Source organism: Lepisma saccharinum, chromosome 18 (assembly GCF_977018435.1).
Source record: "Lepisma saccharinum chromosome 18, izLepSacc3.1, whole genome shotgun sequence".
Classification (NCBI taxonomy): Eukaryota; Metazoa; Arthropoda; class Insecta; order Zygentoma; family Lepismatidae; genus Lepisma; species Lepisma saccharinum.
In genome coordinates, this window is record NC_139246.1 from 34,260,872 (window position 1) to 34,275,845 (window position 14,974).

The 14,974-nt window shown below is 37.2% G+C and overlaps 1 protein-coding gene across 1 annotated transcript in view; it reads left to right on the top strand.

Annotated features, from left to right (window-relative positions):
- LOC146002207 (endoglucanase E-4-like) overlaps positions 1-14,974 on the top strand; it is a 240,248-nt gene that overhangs the window by 63,526 nt on the left and 161,748 nt on the right. The window lies entirely within an intron of this gene.

The window sequence follows — 14,974 nt, forward strand, 5'->3', positions numbered from 1 at the left end:
GGCTCTGTGTTAATTCTATATTTGAAAATATTAGAGAAATAAACGTAGCATTAATGATAGTAGAAAAAATATGCTAATTTTGTCACAACGAACCCCAGTCTCCTCTACTAGTAAAGTGAGTAATTCTGCGTGATGAAGCCAATAAAATTGCATAAATAATGGCTAATTTGTAACTGTATATCGAGTCCTGAAAGAAATAGTAATTTAATTCTTCATTAATCATCATCGTTGCGATTAACCTAGACATGAAGAAAATTGAAATTCAATGCGAGTCAATTTACAAGATACATATGCGTAGTGTGTGTGTTATGTACATAACAATAATATTTTCAATTCATTTCATTAATATCCTTATTGACAATGGTGGAGTTAAGGTATGGTCCTTATTTATATCTCTTACAATTAGTAATTATATAGTAAAATGTTAAAGTGGTGGAAATATAGGTGTGGATAAACAATATACGAAAATATAATGTTGTAGTCATACAAACACACACATATGCAGAAAGACTACACAGGTGCTTTTATCTGAGAAGAAAGGTTTATAACGGTGCACGGTGGTACACCATTATAATCTGATTAAATTCGAAAAATACCATTGACATTGAAATCATTTATTCAATTATTATATAGTGTTCAACAACAGTGCAACAACAGTTGTTAAATTTCTTTTTGGTAATTTCTTAACAAATTATAATTTTTATCTAAATTGCAACACTGCCTTGATGTTTAAAAATGTATAAAAATAAAAGTACATCAATTTGTGCTTACAGTAGCAATATAAAGTGTTTGCGATCACAATAAATCACACATAATAACATCTAAAAGGCAGGATTTATCGAGTTTTGCAAGACAATTATGCTATCAGGTGATATTCTTGATGATTAGAATTCAGATTTGTCTGAAAAGAGCATGTTTAAATTTTAATTTAATGATAACTTCATGAAAAGCGCCTTAAATTCTAGGTTAATCCTAATCATTAAACCTACTCTTAAATTAGGCAATTTCTTGTAGCCATATCTCTATATGGGAAAAATCTAATAGGCATATAAAATAACATTTTCCCTCTATAGCTGAAAATATTATAAGTAATATTTTAAACATGAAAAATATTTAAAAACCTTTGATTTTGTATCAAAGTATATTTATACTGTACAAATAATGTTTTATACAAAAAATATATATATTACAGTGTATACAATTGGATTTCACATATGTATATATTTTTGAAGTTAGTAGCCTGTGATAATAGGAAATTAATGAGAGATTTGGCAACACTAAAGGAGGGAGTAGGAAGCAAGGTAGGAAGGAGGAATGTGGGTAAAAATGTGATATTTTGAATACCCTGAAAAGAATCTTAATTTTGGGTTTAAGGACTAATTATGGAGAAGTTCAGTATCGGAAAATGATATGCTGACAGCCAAGAAATGTGTGTGGGTAAATTTGGCTATTTGTCAGTCCAATATATTGCTTGAACTAAAATTTATGTGATCAAGTGAATGCAGTGAGAACAAGATGATTTTCTACAGTTGAAAGATATTGCATATCCAACAGATAAGTACTTTTCTAATTTTTATGACTGAAAATTGATAATAAGTGGTAACATAAGAATAAAATAATCTCTTTGGACAAAAGTGAGATGATGGATACATAGATATATTTCCCATGTTTTGAGTAGAAGTGTTTGAACCAGCTGTGAAGGCTCTTAAAGCATTTGGATTCTGCAAACATACATGGAGTGACTTGTCTACTGAACAGGAGTATTACATTATAAATACAAGAACTTTGAGTGGAACATGTACATGTTATGTATTAAGGTTGTTAAACCTTTTTTTTATTTACCAATAGTTATTTATAATTGTGCATATGAATTTGTAAAATTGAATATAAGTGTAATTTATTGATAGAGTTTATGTTATTTATTGAATGGTTATGTATAGATTTTTGCATGATAATGAGTGATAGTTTAACCTGCCAAATTTCCATTCCCTATGAGGGCATAGCGCTCTTACTTGTGCCATATTGATCATTAGTCATAATACAAGTCAAATTGTAAAACAGAGGCAATTGAATTGAATATTAAAATGGATGAGAATGATGTAATAGGTTCAAGTACTCGCCCGACCCTGTTGCCGAGTGGTTATCACATCGCGCTGCGACGCCAAGGGTCCCGGGTTCGAATCCCGGTCGGGCTTGGTTGTTTGTGAATGTTTATTCATCAATTTCATCATTTCATCACTCATCCCCATCTTCGCAAATTAGCCAAGAGGCACAAAACGCGAAGTAAAATAAACTAAATCAAATCAAATCAAATCAAGGTTCAAGTACTCTTCAAATTGGTTTATTAGTGTTACACTGTTCATTAAATAAGACTATTCTATTCTATTAGAATTATTCAAAATACTGTATGTACGTAAACGATCGTGCATGTTTGTAGTTACACACACACACATTTATTCCGTTACAATAGAATATCATTAGTTTTATTCTCACGGACTGTATATACCTATAAATATGTACACATATACATGTGTTTGTGTGTGTGTGTATGTGTGTGTGTGTGTGTACCTACTATAAAATTTAAACATAAAGGAGTAGAAGTAACATTAAACTCACTTGAACAACCGCTCTCACAAGTTTTAAAATGGCATACAAATGGAAAATGTATGTATGAAGTATTACACACACGACATTTAAAACACCCACTCACATATAACATGATTGAGCATTCAGACAACTTACTACAAACGTACTGCCCTGTTCTACAGTGTAACCTTAGATTAAAAGCCATCTTTTTATTCAATACTGTAAGAGATAAATAAAATGTAATAATACAATTCAAAAAGAAAAAAATTCATGTATAATGAAGGTGCAATTTTTAGTAAGGTCTAAGAAATAAAAATAATTACCTGTTACTGGTTTCATCACATAGGAGTTTACTATACTAGCTATTTACTTGCAAAGGTTTGTATGTAAAGAATTGTATGTAAACAATACTATGTAAAATTAATCACATCACTTCCAACAAGTTCAGTTTTGATCAAAGTAAACAAATTTCTGCATACTTAGCTTCTAACAAGCATTACACGAAGGACCAGTTATTGTAAAATAACTTCAGAGCTTGATAGAAAGTTTCTTTTCTGTTTCGTCCTATGAATGCCAATGCGAACAAATGCATAGAAAGTTTAAGCCAAGATATGCTAATGAAAATTGCAATAATACTATTATTTTTCTTCAATAAAAAAGGTACAATTAACTGCAATAAAATATACCATATTTATAGGTCATTACCCTGCTTCTTGAACATTTACATCATTCTCTGCTTTCGACTTTTGCATTGTCCTTACCACTGTTCATATGGCTTGCAATGGTGTGTAATAAGGCGATAGTGGAAATATGGTAAGCCTACAGGCAATTAGCCATTCACCTGCTTCTACACAGCTTTATTTAACCGCATTGATGACCTTTTGCATTGTGAATATTTTGTTAAAATGCACTTTGAAAAGGCGTATGGCATTAGCATTCAATTGTTCTTAAAGTGTTTTAAATTTGATTCGGTTCGTAATCCAGTCTTACAATGTTTGTTATTCTTCCTGTCCAGATTGAAATTCATTGAAACTACTCGAAGTAGCTCTAACAATGGATTAAACTTCACAGCCTATTTTATTTCTTAGCTTGTACGTGAAAAGTTGAAAATACATACCGTATTTGCCAGCATATAAGACACACCGCACCCCCTTTTGTGCACATTTTTGAGAAAAGGTTTTATCACTGAATATTGTAAATTTACAATAATTTTTTCAAATATAAAGTAATACGTAGGTCTATTTTCAACAAAATTACTTACCTAATTTCACTAAGAAAGAATACATTTTAATCTTCCTCGTCAAAATCTAGATATTTATCTCCAGATTTAATGAAGAGTCACTCAGAATCTGATTCAGAAGATTTCGGCAATGATGTGGTGAATGAGTGGGTGCAACGGTGGTTTGTAAGATTGAAGAACGACGATGAATCACTCATGTGCTGGAAGACCAGCAGCCGTAGACCACGGGGGGGGGGGGCAAAGGGGCATTGCTCCCCCCCGAACCTCGGACGGAAACCAATTCTAAAAGGGGCAAGGAAGGGCAAACATGAAAGTAAAGAAAAGCAAAGCTAGCAGAATCTAAGAGTAGCAGGACAAAATGGTACTCAAGATGGAATTAGTTTTCATGTATTTCTTGCATTTTTCTTCCAGACGGTCAAGGCCACCTCCGGGGGGGGGGGGGGGACGGGAGGACAATTATCCCCCCGCGATTTCAAATTTTATGCATAGAAAAATATCTTTCGTAAGATTGTCTGCCTCGCTTCCTTCGCAATACCTCGTTTTCTTACAGTCTCATCAAGTTTAGAGACGTAACTAGGGGGCGGAAGGAGTCGGACGAATGATCTAAATGAGAAAAAATTGCAAAAGAGAATTTATTTGCGCCCTATTAAAACAATATTGTTTTCAGTTCACAAAAATTGGATCTAAAAATTTTCTTGCTTCTTTCGCTCGCAATATCATTGTTTTCTATAATGCATTGTACATAATAATTTGTAAATAATATAGAATGTATATTAGAGAAACATTGAATACGTACACAATTTTGTGTCCACATGAAAGTTACACATGTCATATGTACAAACCCGTCATTCGTCATGTTTATAGTTATGGCGACTGGAGGGAAAATTTCGAAGCCAGTAAAGACACTATTCGACAACACCTCCATCCAGTGTGCGAATTAAGCTATTTGCTTTGGAGGGAGGCCACACTCAGTTCCGAATTTGTGATTTCATTTCGGGTGGTAGGTTTTTTTAGGTATGCAAATTTGCATATGCTACCAGTTAATAAACTACAGTACTATTACCTTCCAGTTCTAAATACCTACCTAATACGTTAATCTTACGACAACATTTAGACGTAATTTAGAAATTGTGTATTTACATTCTAAGAAAATCGAATCACAAAAATAGCTATGGAACTAGTAACACGGAGAAAACTATGGGCGTTCAACTCAAGGACGGCGTGCGGAGGGAAATGTGATCTCTAGGGCTCGGGACCTTATATCCTATGAAATTGTAAAGTATGTATGTAATTATGTGATACAAATTGAAATATTTGTCAGACAAATTCAGGAATATTCCCAGTAAAGCCAAAAATATGCACAACAGTACTTTCGAATTTCTCATTATACGGGAAGTCAGTATCTTCCAGGGACGATAGACTAGGGTGGGAGAGGGATATTAAATTAAGCCAGAACCCCTTTCACAGACGCGATAAGTTAGTCTTATGCGGCGTTGAAGATGGCGACGCGGGAGAAGACTGGATCCAGACGGAGACCAAAGTGCGAACAATAATTAAAGACAAATTATATGTCCCATAAGTCTATAAGATAACTGGTTTCACCAGATTTCGTTAAGACTTTCGGAAGGCACCCCAAGTGAGCAAGAGGTAGCGGTCTCCAAGCTCATTGAGGACGTCCACGTAGCCGCGCACGGCGCAACTTGACAGGTAAGGAGTTCATTTCACCTGTTCGTGTCCCTGCTTTCGTAGAGACGTCAATCAATCTTGCCATTCAAAACTCTGTGTGACAAGTTTCACATGAGCATAATTTATCAGAATCTCAGAGGAGTTCGATCAAAAACCAGTTACTTTTAAGTGTAGTGAGTAAAGATTACGATGTGGTCTTATGCACGGAAACGTTGCTAAATTCTTCGGTTTCCGATTCCGAACTATTCGACGAAACATATAGCGTTTTCAGATCAGATCGCAACACGTTAGAAACTGGCAAAACTCTAGGTGACGGTGTCCTCGTTGCGGTATAGAAAAAAAATAATTCTGTAATGGTCGATGCTCTTTTACACGAACAAAACATTGACAGTATAATTAAAAAAATTAAAACAGAACCTGGTCGTGATTTTTACGTATGTGTAGTGTACACAGTCCGGCAATTTGAAATCAAAACTGATTTTTTCCTCGGTAGGTGGCGCTACTGTGCAAGCGTTCCGTAGCGCGAACAAGTGAGAGGTATCTCACTAACAATTGGTGCAGAGCTCGTTGGCCTTGAGTGACATTGCCACATGTGGCATTGTTGAGTGTGGCAACGTATCGTGTAAGTGCGTCGTAATTTCATCATGGAACAAAGAGCAAACATCATGTTTTGTGCGCGCCTGGTTAAAGCTGCTATGGAAACAATTCACATGTGTATGGGGACAATTGTTATCCCGTACGCATGCATTTGAATGGCACAGGTGTTTCGATGAAGGATGGGAGTCAATGGAAGATAACGAGTATCAGGGTGCAGCTAGGACGGTGAGAACACCGGAATTGGTTGAGAAAACGAGGAAAATTATTCCCAAAGACCGATATTACAGAGAGGCTCTTACTGTTGTATTTTATCTTGAGGTTATGAAACGTTTGATGCAAAGAATAACACATGTGATGCTCGAGTATCGGGATGATGGCAGCTGATGTCTGCTTCATGGCAATGCTCCAAGTCACAAGGCTGTGATTGAGATGGACTTCTTGACCCCCAAAGGGAATTCGTATATTGTCATATCCTGCCTATTCACCAGATGTTGGCCCGTGTAATTATTTTCTATTTTCTAAACTAAAATCTGCACTCAAAAGTTCGTACTTTGATGACGTACCGACCATCAAGAGGGCTCTGACAAGGATTTTAAACAGCATTACACAAAACTAATTCCAGCAATCCTTCCATGCACTGGAAGGTAGGGCGCAATGATGTGGATGCAGGAGGGCCCTACTTTGAATGATCCCAACTTTCTATGAACACTTGTTTATTTTTACAGCACCAGTCTTGATTTCAAATTGCCGAACTGTTATATTCAACCTGCATCTCCTGTGGCCCTATATGAGAAAATATTTGTCACGTAATTAAACATTATCCTCTGGGGAGCCCGTTGGTCATTGCTGGTGATTTCAACATTCCCGAAATTAAAAATTACTCACCTTAGGCGCACCATGTCGCGAACTGAAATATTTCCTCTATTTCAACGATCTGAAAAGCAAAAATTCCATGAACGCCAATAGTAGAACGATCGACCTAGTTTTAACAAATATTGAAAATAAAAAAAATATTTCACCAAGAGCCTCTAGTAAACAAAGATAAACATCATCCCGCTCTAGGAATAACTTTAACACAAACCGTGCCTACACAAAAAGCTTTGAATCCAAACATCAAACGATATAATTTCAAGAAAGCAGATTATCTTAATATGTATCGGAAACTCGAATTAGCTGACTGGACCAACTAAAAGAATGCGAAGGCGTAGATATTGCCGTTGATAAATTTTATGAAATGATCGAAAGCGTTTTTAATGAATGTGTTCCATGCTTTCGCTCCTCTTTATAAAAATCTTACCCATGTTGGTTCACGCGGGAAATGATTAAAAATCTGAAAGCAAAATCACCTCATCACAAAAGATGGAAACAAAGAAAGGAAATGTTACACATCAGAAAATTAACTATAAAACTTTAAGAACGAAATTAAAATTGGAGATCAGTAAAGCTTACCAAAATTATCTTGAAATTTCAGAAATTAATCTTGCTAACGACACTAACCAGTTTTGGTCTTTCATTAAATATCAAAGAAAAAATCCACCTGTGCAGGCAACTAATGAAATGATAAAACCATTGACGATAATGAAAGTATCCAAGATCACTTTTGCAAAGTACTTTAAATCCGTATATTAAAAAGAACCATCTTCCTACAAAGGTCAACATTCGAATGTAAACATGAACCCACTTCCTAGTATCTTAAATATATCTGAAATATCACTAAATGAAATTGAGGAAGCCATAAAAAAACTTAAACCTAAAAAATCCGCCGGCCCGCATGTCCTGAAATACCAAGCGGTTCAGTATAAACGATAGAATGCACGCCAGTGATTGGTGCTGCCAGGTGGTGACGTCACAAAATGCGAGTGGAGGGTGGAATTTGGATGTCACTAAGGGTTAATGTAGTAGCGCCTATCATTCAACGATAATACTTTGGAATCCGCATACCTCTACGAATTTCATTCATTTATATAGGAAAGTTCGTGATCGTAAACAAGTGTAAACCTTAATATACAAGTTAAGTACAAAGGGAAAATGAAACATATTCGAGAAAAGGTGTGTTATGCCAAGGCACGGTTTTGTGTCAGCTACATATTAATTTAAATTCCTTCAAAATTCGCGATTGTATTTAAAGTAAAATTATAAAAAATAATCACAAGTTCTAAATTCCACGTTGAAGTGGTCAATTTTTATTTTGTACATTGCACGTCACTTTCATAACGTTTTGGGTTTATCACGAAGATGGGGATGCAGTGATTTATCTACACCCCTATTTTTTTTCCAAAACTCCCAACATGAAAGCCATATTCATTTTAAATTTTGGCACTAAATGTACCTTATGCTGTCCAAAAAACGACTTTACACCCCGGAGATAGAAAAATTTGGATAAACCACTATTGGGATGGCGAATAAATGAAATGGATGATAGGACATACCACTGCCGTGGATAAACACAATGACACGCCATACATTGTATCGCGTCAATGGGAGTTTTTTTCCGTGTTAGGACTAATGAAGGCAACTCCTTCCAAAAAAAGACCGCTTCAGTTTGAAGTTATCGCATTCTTGCGATGACCCTGTAACAGTCTTACTGGCTAACAGTCCCTTGTAATAATTAATGCAAATTACTATGATGAAATACATTGTATACGTAATAAGCTGATATGCAAATTCCATGCGAGTGTCAGCACTGTTTTCTAACCATGCCTTGACCAGGGTTCGATTCGAACCTGGGCTCTCTGACTTCGACCACACGTTTAGTAAAACAGAGTGTTTCGACTTCCATGTGCATTGCTTATGAAAACTTACAGTTCTCACTATCAGTGAATACCCTATGATTTTGCGACTATTATTATTAATGTATTATTTTGTAACATTTTGGACGACTGTGCCTCCGTTTCTGAGCATCTGGCACATACAAACGTCCAAGTAGGATATTAATAATGGTATATATGCTTGTAAAAAAACTGATGAACTGGTGTCAAGCGTGTAGAGGGTAAATTACACATTGCTATTTTCATGTTTTGCCCTCACCTGAGAGATTCTGTAGGAAAGAGTTGAACTTGTGTTACAGCAGACGTCATCGTCTACTTCCGTGGTCTTTTTTTCTTAAATTTAATTCTTGCGCTTCATATTGAATAAAGCAAATGGAATGATCATGATGTTGGTCCATTTGGTGCTGAAAATGTCCTCTTATTTGCTCTGTCTATGATAGTACATAATACTTACACTTCCATTTTTACGACAGATTGTTGTTACTGGAACTTCCGCTATGGTGAACGTTGTTGAAGCAAGGGAATGCTTTATTAGAGTAATATAAATGTGTGTGTGTGTGTGTGAGAGAGAGAGAGAGACGTTCTAGCATCACATTCAAGGAGCACGTCAGTGCAGTGTACCCCCCTCCCCCGCCGTTCGGGCAAAGGAGTGTCAAGCAGGGTGTTCGACTGATTATTCAGTATACGAACCCTGCTATTGTCACGAGCGCTCTTTTGAGGCCGTGTGGGTCAGAAAACACTCAAATGTCAACCTCTCTTCAACTTAGCACACCCTGAACTGCTTCACGCTAACGAGGCCTTGGCGCGTGAACTCACGTTCAATATAATTCTCTCTGGGGCTCGTCTTAATTGATTGGTTTGGATTATTTTACTTCGCCCCTGCTACTTTTGTCTAATTGCGAAGATAAGGACGAGTGATGATATGATGAAATTGATGAAGGGACACTCACAAAAAACACACATGCCGAGTCCGGGATTCAAACAACAATTGTACAATCAGATGAAATGTATACTGAGAAATTCATCTTCAGGGCTTCTACCTCTCACCTTTATCGCTTATACGTAGATGGCGGCTGCTGATAAGGGATAACCCCCCGAAATGAAATTCTAGCTACAGGTGCCTGTCCTCCCGAGTTTCGGTACAAAATTGCAGCTAATGATTTCCAATGTATGGTCAATTTATTCTGCAAACAATAACAAGAAATTTGCTAGAAAATGAAGTTGGATACTTCAGTTGTTCAACCGTAGTTGGTTGTAACATTCGTCGGCTTGAAAAAAATACTTAATTTTTTACAGCATACTATTCTTTATTAATGGTGATAATATTCCTCTACACTAAATTTCTAAGTGAGGAAGCACCTGCCCCTCTTGCCAACCTCCCCTTTGCGCACACCTATGACGTGCAAGTTGCTCTTTCATTACACTCCCTCCCCCACACATATTTTACGATTGAGAGGGAGAGGGAATTACATTTTTACCAAATTTACATCCGGCAAGAGGTACGTCTTTGAATTATAGCCTGACAACATGCGCCCGATATGCGCAGATCGCTGCGGAGCACTTCGTATTACGTACTGGTCTGGCCTTGACAGTACGAGTGGTGCCAACTCAGCAAAATTAAGCTAAAACAAATATAACAAACGATGTTGTCGAGTCCACAAGCGCCGCCACGGGAGTATCTAAATGGATGGTTTCTCAAGTTTTAAAAGAATTGGATTGGATTGATTTGTTGTTTTAAGTCCACTTTATGCACAGTAAGGCTAATCGGGACTGGACCTACAGTTATAGTGGGATCCAAACCACTATGTGCCTCCACCGGGAATCGAACCCGGACCCCTTGATTACAAGGCGACGACTCTACATCTGCGCCATCGGGGAGGCCAAGTTTTAAAAGAAGGAAAAGAGTCGTTGTCGAGCTGAGCTGAATTTCTGTACTCCGACAGGTAGAAAACAGCCTAGGAAAAAGCAAATACAAATTTTGTTGAAAATCTTCAGACCATTCCGCTTCCTCCAGGTTGCAACACTGCGAACCAACGTCGGTGCGGAGAATGGAGTGGGGAAATGTGGTGCGAGATGCGCAACAGCTATTTGCAGCGTCTTGTTTTTAAACTTGTCAAGTTATAGTATTAGTTTTGTACCAAGTTCCTTTTGTGTAATTGCGATTTCGTCATGCTACGCACGCATTATTTACGTGGATCGTTTCTATTTATGTCCGCTAAGAAGACCATTAGACATACCCAGAGGCGCCGAAACCCAGAGAGGGGTTAGTCCTTCCAAATTTTGCCTTACGAGCTCAATATATAACTTTCAACATTATTTCATTTTGCAACAAAATATTATTTGTGTTATGAAAATTTCAAAAATTAATCGAGGATTCTATACGAGAAGTTTTAAACTTTTTTTTTCAGATTTCTAATTCTAATCAATTATTTTATTTAAGATTTTGAAACTTTTGCACCCAGGAACTTTGCATATAAAGAGGAGGGTAAATTTAGCAGCATTATCTTTCGAAATGAGCATAGTAGCAATGTGGAGTCTATCACCCAATTGAGTCTTTGTTTTGTAGCGTCCAGCATTTCTACGTGTTTGCTCAAATTCACTATTCTTTCTTTCGAACACACATTGAATCTTGAAAAATGCATGTTGTATTAAGATCTCTCTTCTCGTAGAGACCCTTCATGCGATAATAAACATATTTTACCAATAAGATGCCTCGCTCATGTGCCACTAATTTTAAGGACAACACAGCAACATGGATAAAAGGAGGACAACATAACTGCTTCTAGACTCCCCCCCAGCAAACGAAAAGAAATAAGTATTTATGTTTTGCTTAGCTTTGCCCCCCCTCAAATATCGGAAGAAATCGGCGCTTATGACCATACCATTTTACATTTATACTGATTTGACAATACCGTGGCTCTATACTTAACATAAGCAATGCAAATTAAACATATCTAGCACGATTTCCTCATAAATTTGTTCAAATTCGTAAAAATTCAAGCAGCCGATATCCACCATAAACACAGCGCATGTATATTTTCACAGAAATATGACTTTTCTTTTACGATCGGCGTCACATCCGTGTCATTTGATTGATTGATTTGCTTTATTTTACTTCGCTTCTTGTGCCACTTTTGGCTAATTTGCTGAGATGGGTATGGGTGATGATGATGAAATTGATGAATGGACAATCACACCCAGGCCAGGATTCGAACCCGGGACCCCTGGCGTCGTAGCGCGATGTGCTAACCACTCCGCCACGGGGTCCGGCTCCGTGTCGTTTATTATCTGGTTTTACGAGGTTTTACTATTCGTACAATTTAAATTTATTTTCATGTTATTCTACTTTTGTGTCATACTAAAAATTCGTCATTTAAACCAAAGGCGTGCGCACTTGGGGGCAAGGGGGGACAGTTGACCCCCCTAATACTCACTTAGAAATCCAGTGCGGAGAAATTTCATTACCGTTATTAATCACTATTATTCTCTTTAAAAAATCAATTATTTTCAAGCCGACGAAAATAGCCAATCCCTTATGTAATTGGACGCAGAATAAATTGCTCAGACATTGGAAATGAATAAATTATGTGTAGTTGTTTTGAATCTACTCTGCAAAATCATGTTTACGTGTAAATTAGTATGAGCTACAGAGAAAGAAAATAAATGGTGAGCGGAACAGATAACTTTTGGGCCAAGGAAGCTGGAATTCTTCTAATAGAGTGATTTTCGGTGGGTCCTAACACACAGCCCATCAATACAATAAAACAGTAAGATGGAATGAGGTTTTGTTTCTCCGACTGAACTTTCATCAAGGCTCTTGCCCCCTTTAATCATGATTTAGACACTTGTTCACAATCATAAACATGACGTTCAACTCATCGTATGGGGATAACTTCCTACAAATTAGCGTTTCAGCAGTATTTGTAACTCATATATGCAGTATATTTATAAACAAGCCTGTGACGTCATAACATTTCCTCCAATAAGTCTTCAGTTTAGAACTCCCTATGCTGAACCTCTTAGGATTTCAGAACATGCCGATGGCACTCGACTTTCTTCCATCCCTTACCTGTTGGAAAACAAACTTTTCCTCCACATAACCTACCCTCCAATTGGCTGATTCAAATTCGCCTGTTTATATTTCGGTTGCTTGCTGGCGTTCAGTCTTTGTAGCTGAATTTTGACAATTTTTTTAATGGTAGTTTGCAAAATATCAGCTGCCATGTATATTGACAGTTTAATGATGCGGTTTAACATTATTAGTATTTTGTACATTTTTCTACACAAAATGTTTGACATTTTTGCCTATTTAAATGATTGAATTCTAAATCAAGAGAATTTAAGTGTGTTTTCAGTATATTACATTTCCTTTCGAATGAGCTGCACCCCATTTTGTTTCTTTTCCTTTCTTAGAACCTAATTGACGCCATTAAATGATTACGAGATTAATGTACCTAGGTACTTTCACCAAAAGTGATTCTGATATTTACAAAATCCTTGTGTATGTTATTCTATAAATTATGTATTCAAAGTGATTTAAATCAATTCACATTTTCGGAAATAGAATTCATACGATGCTACTTCCTAGGGGGGAATTCCTGAAAAAACGATATTTCACCATACTGTAATACATCATTTACCATGGGCAAAACTTGGGGCCTAAGGGGAGGGGGAGGGGTGCGAATCGAAAAACTCGTCCATTCCATAACAATAGTGTACAGGATTATTTATTCTCTATTAATTTGTTTCTCAGGTCACAAGAGCTTAACAAGAAAAAAATCTTGACAATATTACAGAACATCTAAAAATGTTTGGGGAAAGTATCCCCTCATGCTCCCCCCCCCCCCCTCGCCCTGCCAAGTTATATCTATGTGGCTCTATACCGAAAAGTAGACATGAGTGACAAATATTGTGCGGTTCAAACTTCACAGCAACGCATCCAAATATATTACGTACCTTTCATCAGGGTTGTTAAACGTCCAGGAACGTCCAGGAACCCATAAATTCTAATGGGTTCTATTGGGTTCCGCTGAAGGACTGGAACCTTTTTTATCGCACAATATAAATTCGGTCCAAGTTGCTTATTGTTTAATTGAAAAAAGGTTCCTGGACCTAATTGAAATGCTTTAAATTTGAAAAGGTTATACACTGTCTAGAACTCATTTACATTTGCTGATTTTCTCTCCCAGTCCGGAATTGAAATTATTTACAATTCCTGGACCAGGGTTGACCGATTAAAAGGTGTCTTCTAAAAATGTCCGCAAGTACGTTTTACATTGGAATGTTGCGCTGCTGATGTAGAAAGCGTAGCACAGGGAATAAATAATAAAGCTGTTGTTCTCTCCTGGCCCAGGTTCAAAAACTCCCTTGTTGAAGAGTTACTGTACATAATGCAATGGACTATATTAGCGTGGCGTCACATTGAGCTAAAAAAAAACGTTACTTGTTGCTCCGGCAACCGATCCAGGAACTGCAGTCAATAGGAGCCGCCCAGCAGATATCACAACAGGGACAGGTGGTGCTGCCAGAGGTGTTGCTACAACCAAGTGAAGGAACACGCGCGAGAGAATGGGGCTAAATGGAGAGGGGTAATGTAACTGCAGCGTTTGCGTTTCGCCCATTTCTACCTTGTACCTTAGATTCTCGAGGCAGCCAGCACCTGGATTATTCTTTCATGCTCACAAGTGGATAATTGTTTATCGTCAGGTCCGTAATCGATTAAAGTTGCGCATTGTTTCATTTCAATACGGAACTTGCACCGTATTTAAACTGATTCGGAAAAAAAGGTTCCCGGACCGGAATTGAATTTATTTAAAATTCCTGGACCTTTAACAATCCTGCCTTTCATACACAATTTTAAATGTCCCAACTGTTGAAGATAACGAAAATCGTGAAGTCATTTCCTGAAGTTTAGATCTGGAAGGCATTTTTTCCACACACCTGATACGACATTATGAAATCATGCAAAGGTAAAGGTAAAGTGTTCCCCTGTGCATAGCACCACGCCATGAAGGCGTATAGGGGGTGTGGGGATCGAACCCGGGACCTTTAGCATGGTAGTCAGACGCGTTACCGACTGAGCCACCGCGGCCACTAT